Genomic DNA, 10680 nt, shown 5'->3' on the forward strand with positions numbered 1-10680 from the left:
TAAGAGTGGCATTCAAATACATTTTTAAATGTCTAAATAGACATGATTAAATGTCACTAAGTGTTCAGTGACACCATGGCTTGGTGGATATAAGCTGTTTGACTCTGAGCTTATGGTTCGAGAGTTCAAATCCCGGCAGGGTTAACTTTTTTTCCCCCAATATTATTAAAATTCCTTCTGTCTATTGATATTTTTAAAAATTTTGTTTTAGTAATTTTATTTGCTTGCAATATACTTTAATGTTGATATTATACTATTGATCTTTTTTTATTATTATTATTATTATTATTATTATTATTATTATTATTATTATTATTATTATTATTATTATTATTATTATTATTTATTATTATTATTTATTATTACCCCCTCCCCCTTGGTATTGCTTTTTTTTACAAAATCCAGAGTCCCAGGTTCACTCCCCACAAGTGAATTTCCCTGAATCTCAGAATCACCCCCCACTGTTGCCTACTTCAATAACTTTGTCGGATATTGCCAGGGTTCGTCGGGTTTCGTAAAAAAGTAATTGCTTTGATATGAAACTCGCTGAAACCCGCCGAAAACCAGAGTCTCAGGTTCACTCCCCACTGGTGTATACTTCCATGAATCTCAGGTTCACTCCCCACTGTTGCCTACTTCCCACAACTTTGTTGGATATTGCCGGCGGTTTCGAAATTAATAAAAAAGTTAGTTGCTTATGTGAACTCACTGAAATCGCCGAAAACTAGTCTCAGGTTCACCCCCTGGTGTACACTTCCTTAGTTCAGGTTCACTCCATTATTTGCTACTTTCATAACTTTGCCCCATTTTGTTGGGATTTGGCGCATTTCGTAAACAAAAATTAATTGCTTTTGTTTTTTTTTCAAAACCCGGCGAAACCCAGTCCCAGGTTCACTCCTCACTAGTGTACACTTCCCCGAATCTCAGGTTCACTCCCCACTGTTGCCTACTACCCATAACTTTCTCGGATATTGCCAGGTTTCGTCGGGTTTCGTAAAAAAGTAATTGGTTTTATGTGAAACTCACTGAAACCTGCCAAAAACCAGAGTCTCAGGTTCACTCTCCATTGGTGTACACTTCCATGAATCTCAGGTTCACTCCCCACTGTTGCCTACTTCCTATAACTTTCTCGGATATTGCAGGGTTTCGTAAAAAAGTAATTGCTTTTATGTGAAACCCGCCGAAAACCATAGTCTCAGGTTCACTCCCCACTGGTGTACACTTCCCTTAGTCTCAGGTTCACTCCCCACTGGTGTACACTTCCCTCAGTCTCAGGTTCACTCCCCATGTTGCCTACTTCAATAACTTTGTCGGATATTGCCAGGTTTAGTCGGATTTCATAAAAAAGTAATTGCTTTTATGTGAAACTCGCTGAAACCCACCGAAAACTAGAGTCTCAGGTTCACTCCCACTGGTGTACACTTCCATGAATCTCAGGTTCACTCCTCACTGTTGCCTACTTCCCATAACTTTGTCGGATATTGCCGGGTTTCGTAAAAAAGTAATTGCTTTTATGTGAAACTCGCTGAAACCTGCCGAAAACTTTAGTCTCAGGTTCACTCCCCACTGGTGTACACTTCCCTGAGTCTCAGGTTCACTCCCCACTGTTGCCTACTTCCCATTACTTTGTCAGATATTGCCAGGTTTCGTCGGGATTCGTAAAAAAATTAATTGCTTTCATATGAAACTAGCTGAAGCCCGCCGAAAACCATAGTCTCAGGTTCACTCCCCACTGGTGTACACTTCACTGAGTCTCAGGTTCACTCCCCACGCTTTGCCTACTTTCCACAACTTTGCCGCATATTGTCGGGTTCTGTAAAAAAGTAATCCACCCCCTCCCCCCCCCCACCCATTTTGTTATTGCTTTTTTTTTTTTTACAAAACCCAGAGTCCCAGGTTCACTCCCCACTGGTGTACAATTCCCTGAATCTCAGGTTCATCCCTTCCTCCCCCATACCCCCCTAAACACACACACACACACACACACACACACACGCGCGCTGCTGCCTACCTCCCATAACTTTGTCGGATATTGCCAGGTGTCGTCAGGTTTCGTAAAAAAGTAATTGCTTTTTATTACGAAACCCGCCGAAACCCAGTCCCAGGTTCACTCCCCACTGGTGTACACTTCTCTGAGTCCCAGATTCACTCCCACAGCTGCCCTCTTCCCATAACTTTGTCAGGTTTCGGAAAAAAAACCCACCGTATTATAGTGCAAAACCACTATTCAGTGTCAGATACTGAATAGTGCAAAACCACTATTCAGTATCAGATACTGAATAGTGCTAGCCAAAATAAAACAAATTAGTTCTAGGAACAATTGGAATAATAACAAAGAATAAAAGGTAAAAAATTCTGGACATTCGAATGAGATCGAGGGAACCGTGTGTTCGAGCAAACAGTGTTCGGGAAAACCATGCTGGAGTGTTTTGTGTGTGTATATATATATACATATATATATATATATATATATATATATATATATATATATATATATATATACATATTATATATATATATATATATATATATATATATATATATATATATATATATATATATATATATATATATATATATATATTATATGTTGGAGTCAGTCTACATCGATGTTTCAGGCCTTTTCAGCCATCGTCATTTCTGTGTGTTACATGAGTTTGGTTTGTTGTGTGTTGTTGCTTGTTGATGTGGTTCCGTAGGTTTGTAGTTGATTAATAAGTGCTTCCGGCGATGTGGACAACTATTGTACATCTCATTTTCCGTGTTGAGTGTGGCTTCATGGGGGTGTTTGATAATAGTATATTTATTTATCTTCCAGACATACCATCACCAAAACAATGTAGCTTATGCCTGGAAGAGAAATATATATATATATATATATAATATATATATATATATATATATATATATATATATATATATATATATATATATATATTTTATATATATATATATTTTATATATATATATATACTAGTAAAAAGTCCGCAATTTCGCGGGGAAAGAACTATTTTCATTCGACACTGTACTCACCATCATTTAATGAGGGCAGTTTGGTAAACAACGTTGTCTGTGTAATTTGGTATATCTTAGGTTGATTTTTCTGTGTGGCCCAATAACATATTTAATAATGTATTCCCTCAACTAACCCCCAGAAAAAATTAAACCTAGTACCTTTAATTAATCCTAATAGGAAAAACAAACACCCTAGCACTTTAATAAGACTTATAACTAACCCTAATAGGAAAAAAAAAATCATCCGATCTCGAGCTAACCCTAATAGAAAAAAATCATGACAAATTGAATAAATAAACGCCTGACAAAATATCAACGGTCAAAATACAAATTTAAAGAATACTGGGGATGTAGGAGCTTTACTTAACTTATGGAAAAACAAACACCCTAGCACCTTTAATAACACTTATGACTAACCTCTCGAGCTAAGCCTAATAGAAAAAAAAAACAACTCTCGGACTGCTTTGCACTACCTTTCAACTTTCAATACTTAACAAATCAAAATGGCGGCCGAAAATAAAAACAATGGTCAAATTAGGAAATTTTAAACTTTCACAAATCTATCATGGTTTGTTCTAGAGTTTTTAAAATACTTCTATATAATGACAACTTGAATAAATAAATGCCTGACAAAATATCAACGGTAGAAATACAAATTTAAAGAATACTGAAGATGTAGGAGCTTTCGGAATGTCTCCCCTTTACTTAACTTATGGAAAAACAAACATCCTAGATCTTTTACTAAGACTTATGACTAACCTTAATAGAAAAAGAAATATCCTCCGATCTCTAATTAACCCTAATAGACAAAATGATGACAAATTGAATAAAACAACGCCTGACAAAATATCAACGGTGAAAATACAAATTTAAAGAATACTCGGGATGTAGGAGCTTTCGGAATGTCTCCCCTTTACTTAACTTATGGAAAAACAAACATCCTCGCATCTTTACTAAGACTTATGACGAACCCTAATAGAAAAAAAAATAACCTCCGATCTCGAGCTAACCCTAATAGAAAAAATGATGACAAATTAAATAAAACAACTCTCGGACTGCTTTGCACTACCTTCAATACTTCACAAATCAAAATGGCGGCCGAAAATCAAAACAATGGTCAAATTAGGAAATTTTAAACTTTCACAAAGCTATCATGGTTCGTTCTAGAGTTTTTAAAATACTTCTATATAAAATGACAAAGTGAATAAATAAATGCCTGACACAATATCAACGGTGAAAATACAAATTTAAAGAATACTGGGGATGTAGGAGCTTTCGGAATGTCTCCCCTTTACTTAACTTATGGAAAAACAAACATCCTAGCACCTTTACTAAGACTAAGAAATGGATTAACACGGTTGAAAACCTCGATTTTAAACACTCTAGTAGACATGCCTGGAATCTTCCAAAAAAAAAACTAGATCCAGATAAAGGACAATCAAAACAACAAGCTGCCCCGATAGAGGTAGAAAAAATAGCCAAAGAAATAAAACTACGTAGTACACACACACCCAACCACAGATTCGAAAAAGGAATCCGCCACCAATACCAAAAACTATATCAATTGCGCCCCCAAGAAGGGCTCTCATCAATACCAATCTCCAAAACCGAAGTAGAAACTGCAGTTAAAAATATGAAAGCAGGACGCGCCGCCGGAGTGGACGGTATATACCCTGATATGATAAAACACCTTGGCGCGAAAGCAACACATTGGCTCTCCATTGCTTTGTTAGACGCAATAGAAACAACAAAATACCCCAAAGCATGGAAAGAAGCTAAAATCCTCGCAATTCTGAAACCTGGCAAACCACCTAATGAACCAACCAGCTACCGACCAATATCTTTGCTCTGTTGTTTCTTTAAACTACTAGAGCGCATCTTACTCGGCCGTATTTCACCTACCTTAGATATTTATATACCACCTGAACAAGCAGGTTTCAGGCCTGGACGTGACACAACTGAACAGGTACTAGCGCTCACATCATTTATCGAAAGCGGATATGAACGAAAAGTTAAAACGGAGGCAGTGTTCATCGACCTATCAGCAGCCTATGATACAGTTTGGCATGCCGGTTTGATGTATTAACTAGCAAAACATATCAACTGCAAAAAAACATTAACACTCCTTAACAAAATGTCAGGAAAAAGAACATATCATGTTTGCCTATGAGACAAGACCAGCAGGAAAAGAACAATAATAAATGGAGTACCTCAGGGCTCTGTTCTAGCACCAACTCTATTCAACGTCTATATAAGCGACATTCCCGAAACTAAAGCTTTCAAATTTGGTTATGCTGACGACATCGCAATTGCATGGCAATCAAACGACCTTAAACAAATTGAAAAAACGCTTACAGACGACACCAACATTCTGCAATCATTCTTCAATAAATGGTACCTTCGAATGAATACCACAAAAACTGTCAGTACTCTGTTCCATCTAGATAACCATCAAGCTGACCAACAAATAAATGTCACAACTAATAACTCTACGTTACCATACGACCAAAACCCAAAATATCTCGGCGTAATCCTGGACCGGTCCCTCACATATAGGAAACACCTAGAAAATACTGCACATAAACACCAGAAAAGGAACGGTATCGTTAGAAAACTTGCTGGAACTTCCTGGGGTGCCTCCACATCAGTCCTCAGAACATCCTCTATAGCACTCTGTTACAGTGTAGCAGAATACTGTGCCCCTGTCTGGGCAAGGTCCACTCACACCAAAATAGTAGACAGACTCCGCTCTAAATAACACCATGAGAACAATTTCTGGCACATTGAAATCAACTCCCACCTCGTGGTTACCAATAATGAGCGCAATTGCCCCTCCCCATCTCCGAAGAGAAGAGGCGACACAAAAACAATATCACCGACTGGAGAAAACAACATCAAATACTCCACTCAGAATAATCACCCAATCAGCCCCACAACATCACGCCTATAATCTCGCAAACCGTTCTACAAATCCAAAAAAGAACATTTCGACCTCTCTGATAGCTGGAAAACTGAATGGGAGAAAAACAAACCAAAAAACAGTGATCTAATCGAAGACCCTACAGCAACACCACTCCCAGGTTTCTACACACTAAACAGAAAACAGTGGTCCTCCTGTAACAGACTACGATCTTAACACGGTAGAACAGCATCTAATCTCCACAAATGGGGCTATATAACAACATCAACATGCCAAGCCTGTAACGCTCCAAATCAGGACATCGACCATGTGGTACTTCACTGTCCATCAACATCCATAGAGGGCGGCTATCCTGCTATCCACAAAGCTGATGACGACTACATCAAATGGCTGAATCAGTCACACTTGGAGGTGTGAAGACCATACGACACTACTACCACTAAGACTTATGACTAACCTTAATAGAAAAAGAAATATCCTCCGATCTCGAGCTAACCCTAATAGAAAAAAATGATGACAAATTGAATAAATAAATGCCTGACAAAATATCAATCGTGAAAATACAAATTTAAAGAATACTGGGGGTGTTGGAGCTTTCGGAATGTCTCCCCTTTACTAACCCTAATAGTAAAATAAGAATCAAAATGGCGACTGAAATGCTTTCATGTGATCAAGTGAATAATATCACTATGAATGTCACGATTTGCTGAAAAATGCCAACACCCACACACACAAGTATACACCACACACAACACACGCACACAAACACACACACACACACACACACGCACATACACACACACACACAAACATACACGCAATTAGAACATACTACTTCTACTACATAACAACACTGATCACCGCTAAATCAACAACACAACGGAAGTCATAATAATACTTGATGTCATAAATAGATGACGCAAATTGACAACTTTTTACAGTGTCAAAATTAGTTGACTATGAGAATCTATTAGTGTCGTCGGTACATATTTTATGATATCTGTTTGACTCAACGAACTTTCAAACTGACTTTACATTATAAAAGGAAATCAAGTTATCTGTTTATCTATCTGTAAAAAATACATTTCTAATTTTCAAATCTTTCAGTAGAGCTGTGCGCCGTATCAATTTTTTTATTGACTCAAATAAGCACAATGTTCTCCACAATGCTATATTTTTAAAAGAAAGGATATATATATATATATATATATATATATATATATATATATATATATATATATATATATATATATATATATATATAGAGAGAGAGAGAGAGAGAGAGAGAGAGAGAGAGAGAGAGAGAAAGAGAACGAGAGAGAAAGAGAGAGAGAGAGTGAAAGAGAGAGAGAGAGAGAGAGAGAGAGAGAGAGAGAGAGAGAGAGAGAGAGAGAGAGAGAGAGAGACTGAGATGAAATAAGGAGGTAACGTGTAAATTGAAATGTTTAATTCAGAAAAGTGAGTGGAGCAGGCACTTATGTTGGTAACAACAAGATATGAAGTGAATAGAAAAGTGCCAGAAGACAATAGAGAATAAAAATTTTTCGCGGCGGTGGTGGGGTTTGAACCTGCGACCTTATTGGTACGACAACTCCGCCTGGCAGGTGAGAGCGTGGCTCTACCGTGTGAGCTATCCACGAACCCAATATTCGTTTCAAACTCAAAGTCATTACTAGATCCCTCTCTCACCCACTTCTTGAGACCGCCGATTCGTTCGTACACCACCATCGCGAATAATTTTGACCAGCAGTTAAGCCTAATAGCCAATATTCTCAACACAAACATATAACATAGAAACGATTGAGACATTGAGTATGCTCCGGTGTATGGTGTGAATTTTTAATTCAGAAAAGTGAGTGGAGCAGGCACTTATGTTGGTAACAACAAGATATGAAGTGAATAGAAAAGTGCCAGAAGACAATAGAGAATAAAAATTTTTCGCGGCGGTGGTGGGGTTTGAACCTGCGACCTTATTGGTACGACAACTCCGCCTGGCAGGTGAGAGCGTGGCTCTACCGTGTGAGCTATCCACGAACCCAATATTCGTTTCAAACTCAAAGTCATTACTAGATCCCTCTCTCACCCACTTCTTGAGACCGCCGATTCGTTCGTACACCACCATCGCGAATAATTTTGACCAGCAGTTAAGCCTAATAGCCAATATTCTCAACACAAACATATAACATAGAAACGATTGAGACATTGAGTATGCTCCGGTGTATGGGGTGAATTTTTAATTCAGAAAAGTGAGTGGAGCAGGCACTTATGTTGGTAACAACAAGATATGAAGTGAATAGAAAAGTGCCAGAAGACAATAGAGAATAAAAATTTTTCGCGGCGGTGGTGGGGTTTGAACCTGCGACCTTATTGGTACGACAACTCCGCCTGGCAGGTGAGAGCGTGGCTCTACCGTGTGAGCTATCCACGAACCCAATATTCGTTTCAAACTCAAAGTCATTACTAGATCCCTCTCTCACCCACTTCTTGAGACCGCCGATTCGTTCGTACACCACCATCGCGAATAATTTTGACCAGCAGTTAAGCCTAATAGCCAATATTCTCAACACAAACATATAACATAGAAACGATTGAGACATTGAGTATGCTCCGGTGTATGGGGTGAATTTTTAATTCAGAAAAGTGAGTGGAGCAGGCACTTATGTTGGTAACAACAAGATATGAAGTGAATAGAAAAGTGCCAGAAGACAATAGAGAATAAAAATTTTTCGCGGCGGTGGTGGGGTTTGAACCTGCGACCTTATTGGTACGACAACTCCGCCTGGCAGGTGAGAGCGTGGCTCTACCGTGTGAGCTATCCACGAACCCAATATTCGTTTCAAACTCAAAGTCATTACTAGATCCCTCTCTCACCCACTTCTTGAGACCGCCGATTCGTTCGTACACCACCATCGCGAATAATTTTGACCAGCAGTTAAGCCTAATAGCCAATATTCTCAACACAAACATATAACATAGAAACGATTGAGACATTGAGTATGCTCCGGTGTATGGGGTGAATTTTTAATTCAGAAAAGTGAGTGGAGCAGGCACTTATGTTGGTAACAACAAGATATGAAGTGAATAGAAAAGTGCCAGAAGACAATAGAGAATAAAAATTAGGTCGCAGGTTCAAACCCCACCACCGCCGCGAAAAATTTTTATTCTCTATTGTCTTCTGGCACTTTTCTATTCACTTCATATCTTGTAAATTGAAATGCTGGCTTTGATTGGCCTCGTCATGATTTATGGTATTTGCTCACGGAAAGCTCAGTTCACCTTTTTTTTAAAACAGCATATTAATTTGTACAAATAGGTTTTCTTGTATAAGCAACCACTCAGTTGTTCACATCAAAGAGACCATGAAGCATCCCCTTTGTACCAAAAGGTTTACCTTTTATCTGAGTTGTATTAGGTTAATGAACAGATAAAAAATTGTGACCCACCGTCTCAGAGCAGTTTTTGAGAGACTGCGGTTGAAGACGATAAGATGACGATAACGGTCAGGACGAGACTGGGACTGTTTAGAAGCTGCCCACTTGTCATTAAAAAAAAAGACATACCAATTTGTACAAATAGATTTCCTTGTAAATGTAACCACTGAATAAATTGTTCACACCAAGGAGACCATCAAACACCCAATGTGTACCAAAATGTTTACATAGATCGAGACGAATCTTTTGAGCATCATCGAGAAAACCGGTCCGGTAATAAAACGTGGATGTGCGCGGAAATGAATCTGACAACGGGGTTGCCAAATGGCGATTTCCAAGGCCAAGGTCAAAGTATTAATGCTTAAGCTATAGCCTATGTGTCACAGTAAAGGTTGTTCACAATTATCTTATTAAATTTTATTTTATTAAGAACTGAATTCATCTCACTCCAGTTATATTTCGGTAGGCTTAGATAAACTTTACCTTCTTATATTAGATCGTCTTTCCTTTTATAGTCTTCCCTCGAATTAATTTCTAATTAGTGAATACTTTTCGTTCTACATTCTGTCACGTAGCCACTTATTATAAAAGCTGATAGGTCTAACATTCGACACTCACTTTCTCTCCACAATCTATGCCGGACGGCCAGTCGCTCTATTCCTTCTATATACTGTAAGATTTTTATCTTTTGGGACTTTGTAGATATTATATCTACACCATTAAGACGCCGGAGCTTTTAACTTTGATTGTATAATCTTCAAGGATCAAACCCAAGCCCGCTGTCAAAGGACTACATATTAACCCATTACCAATTGCCTGGAAGTGGAATTTTACGAGTCCGATCCTACTATCAGAGGAATAGATCATCCAAGCCCATCAACTGCCTGGAAACGTAAACTTACGAACCTGACATATTATCATAAGTTACGTAAAATATTCATATCTCTATTTGTAACTGCCACGATCACTGTTTATCTCTTTTAATTAAATTTCATCATTATTTTTATTTCATTGTAAACAAATCGTTAATTGTTTTTCATTTATAGTAACTAGTAAATTCTGGGGCCTCATTCTACATATATCTTTATGCATAGTCGAGTAGCTCTTTACTCACTTGAGACCATGACATTTTGGAGGGGACACATATAAAGAATTGAATTTATTTAGTTACTTATATCTATTTCATCTAACTTTAAAGTTTAAATTGTAAAACTCTTAATTGCCCCACTTGATCATATTTTAATTGAACTCCCTATTTACAGGATTAATTTTTTTTTTCTTTTTCATTTCTTCATTTAAATGGAATAGCAATTT

Source organism: Berghia stephanieae, unplaced genomic scaffold, assembly GCF_034508935.2.
Source record: "Berghia stephanieae isolate SIO BIC M18660-M18661 unplaced genomic scaffold, UCSD_Bste_1.3 scaffold123, whole genome shotgun sequence".
Classification (NCBI taxonomy): domain Eukaryota; kingdom Metazoa; phylum Mollusca; class Gastropoda; order Nudibranchia; family Aeolidiidae; genus Berghia; species Berghia stephanieae.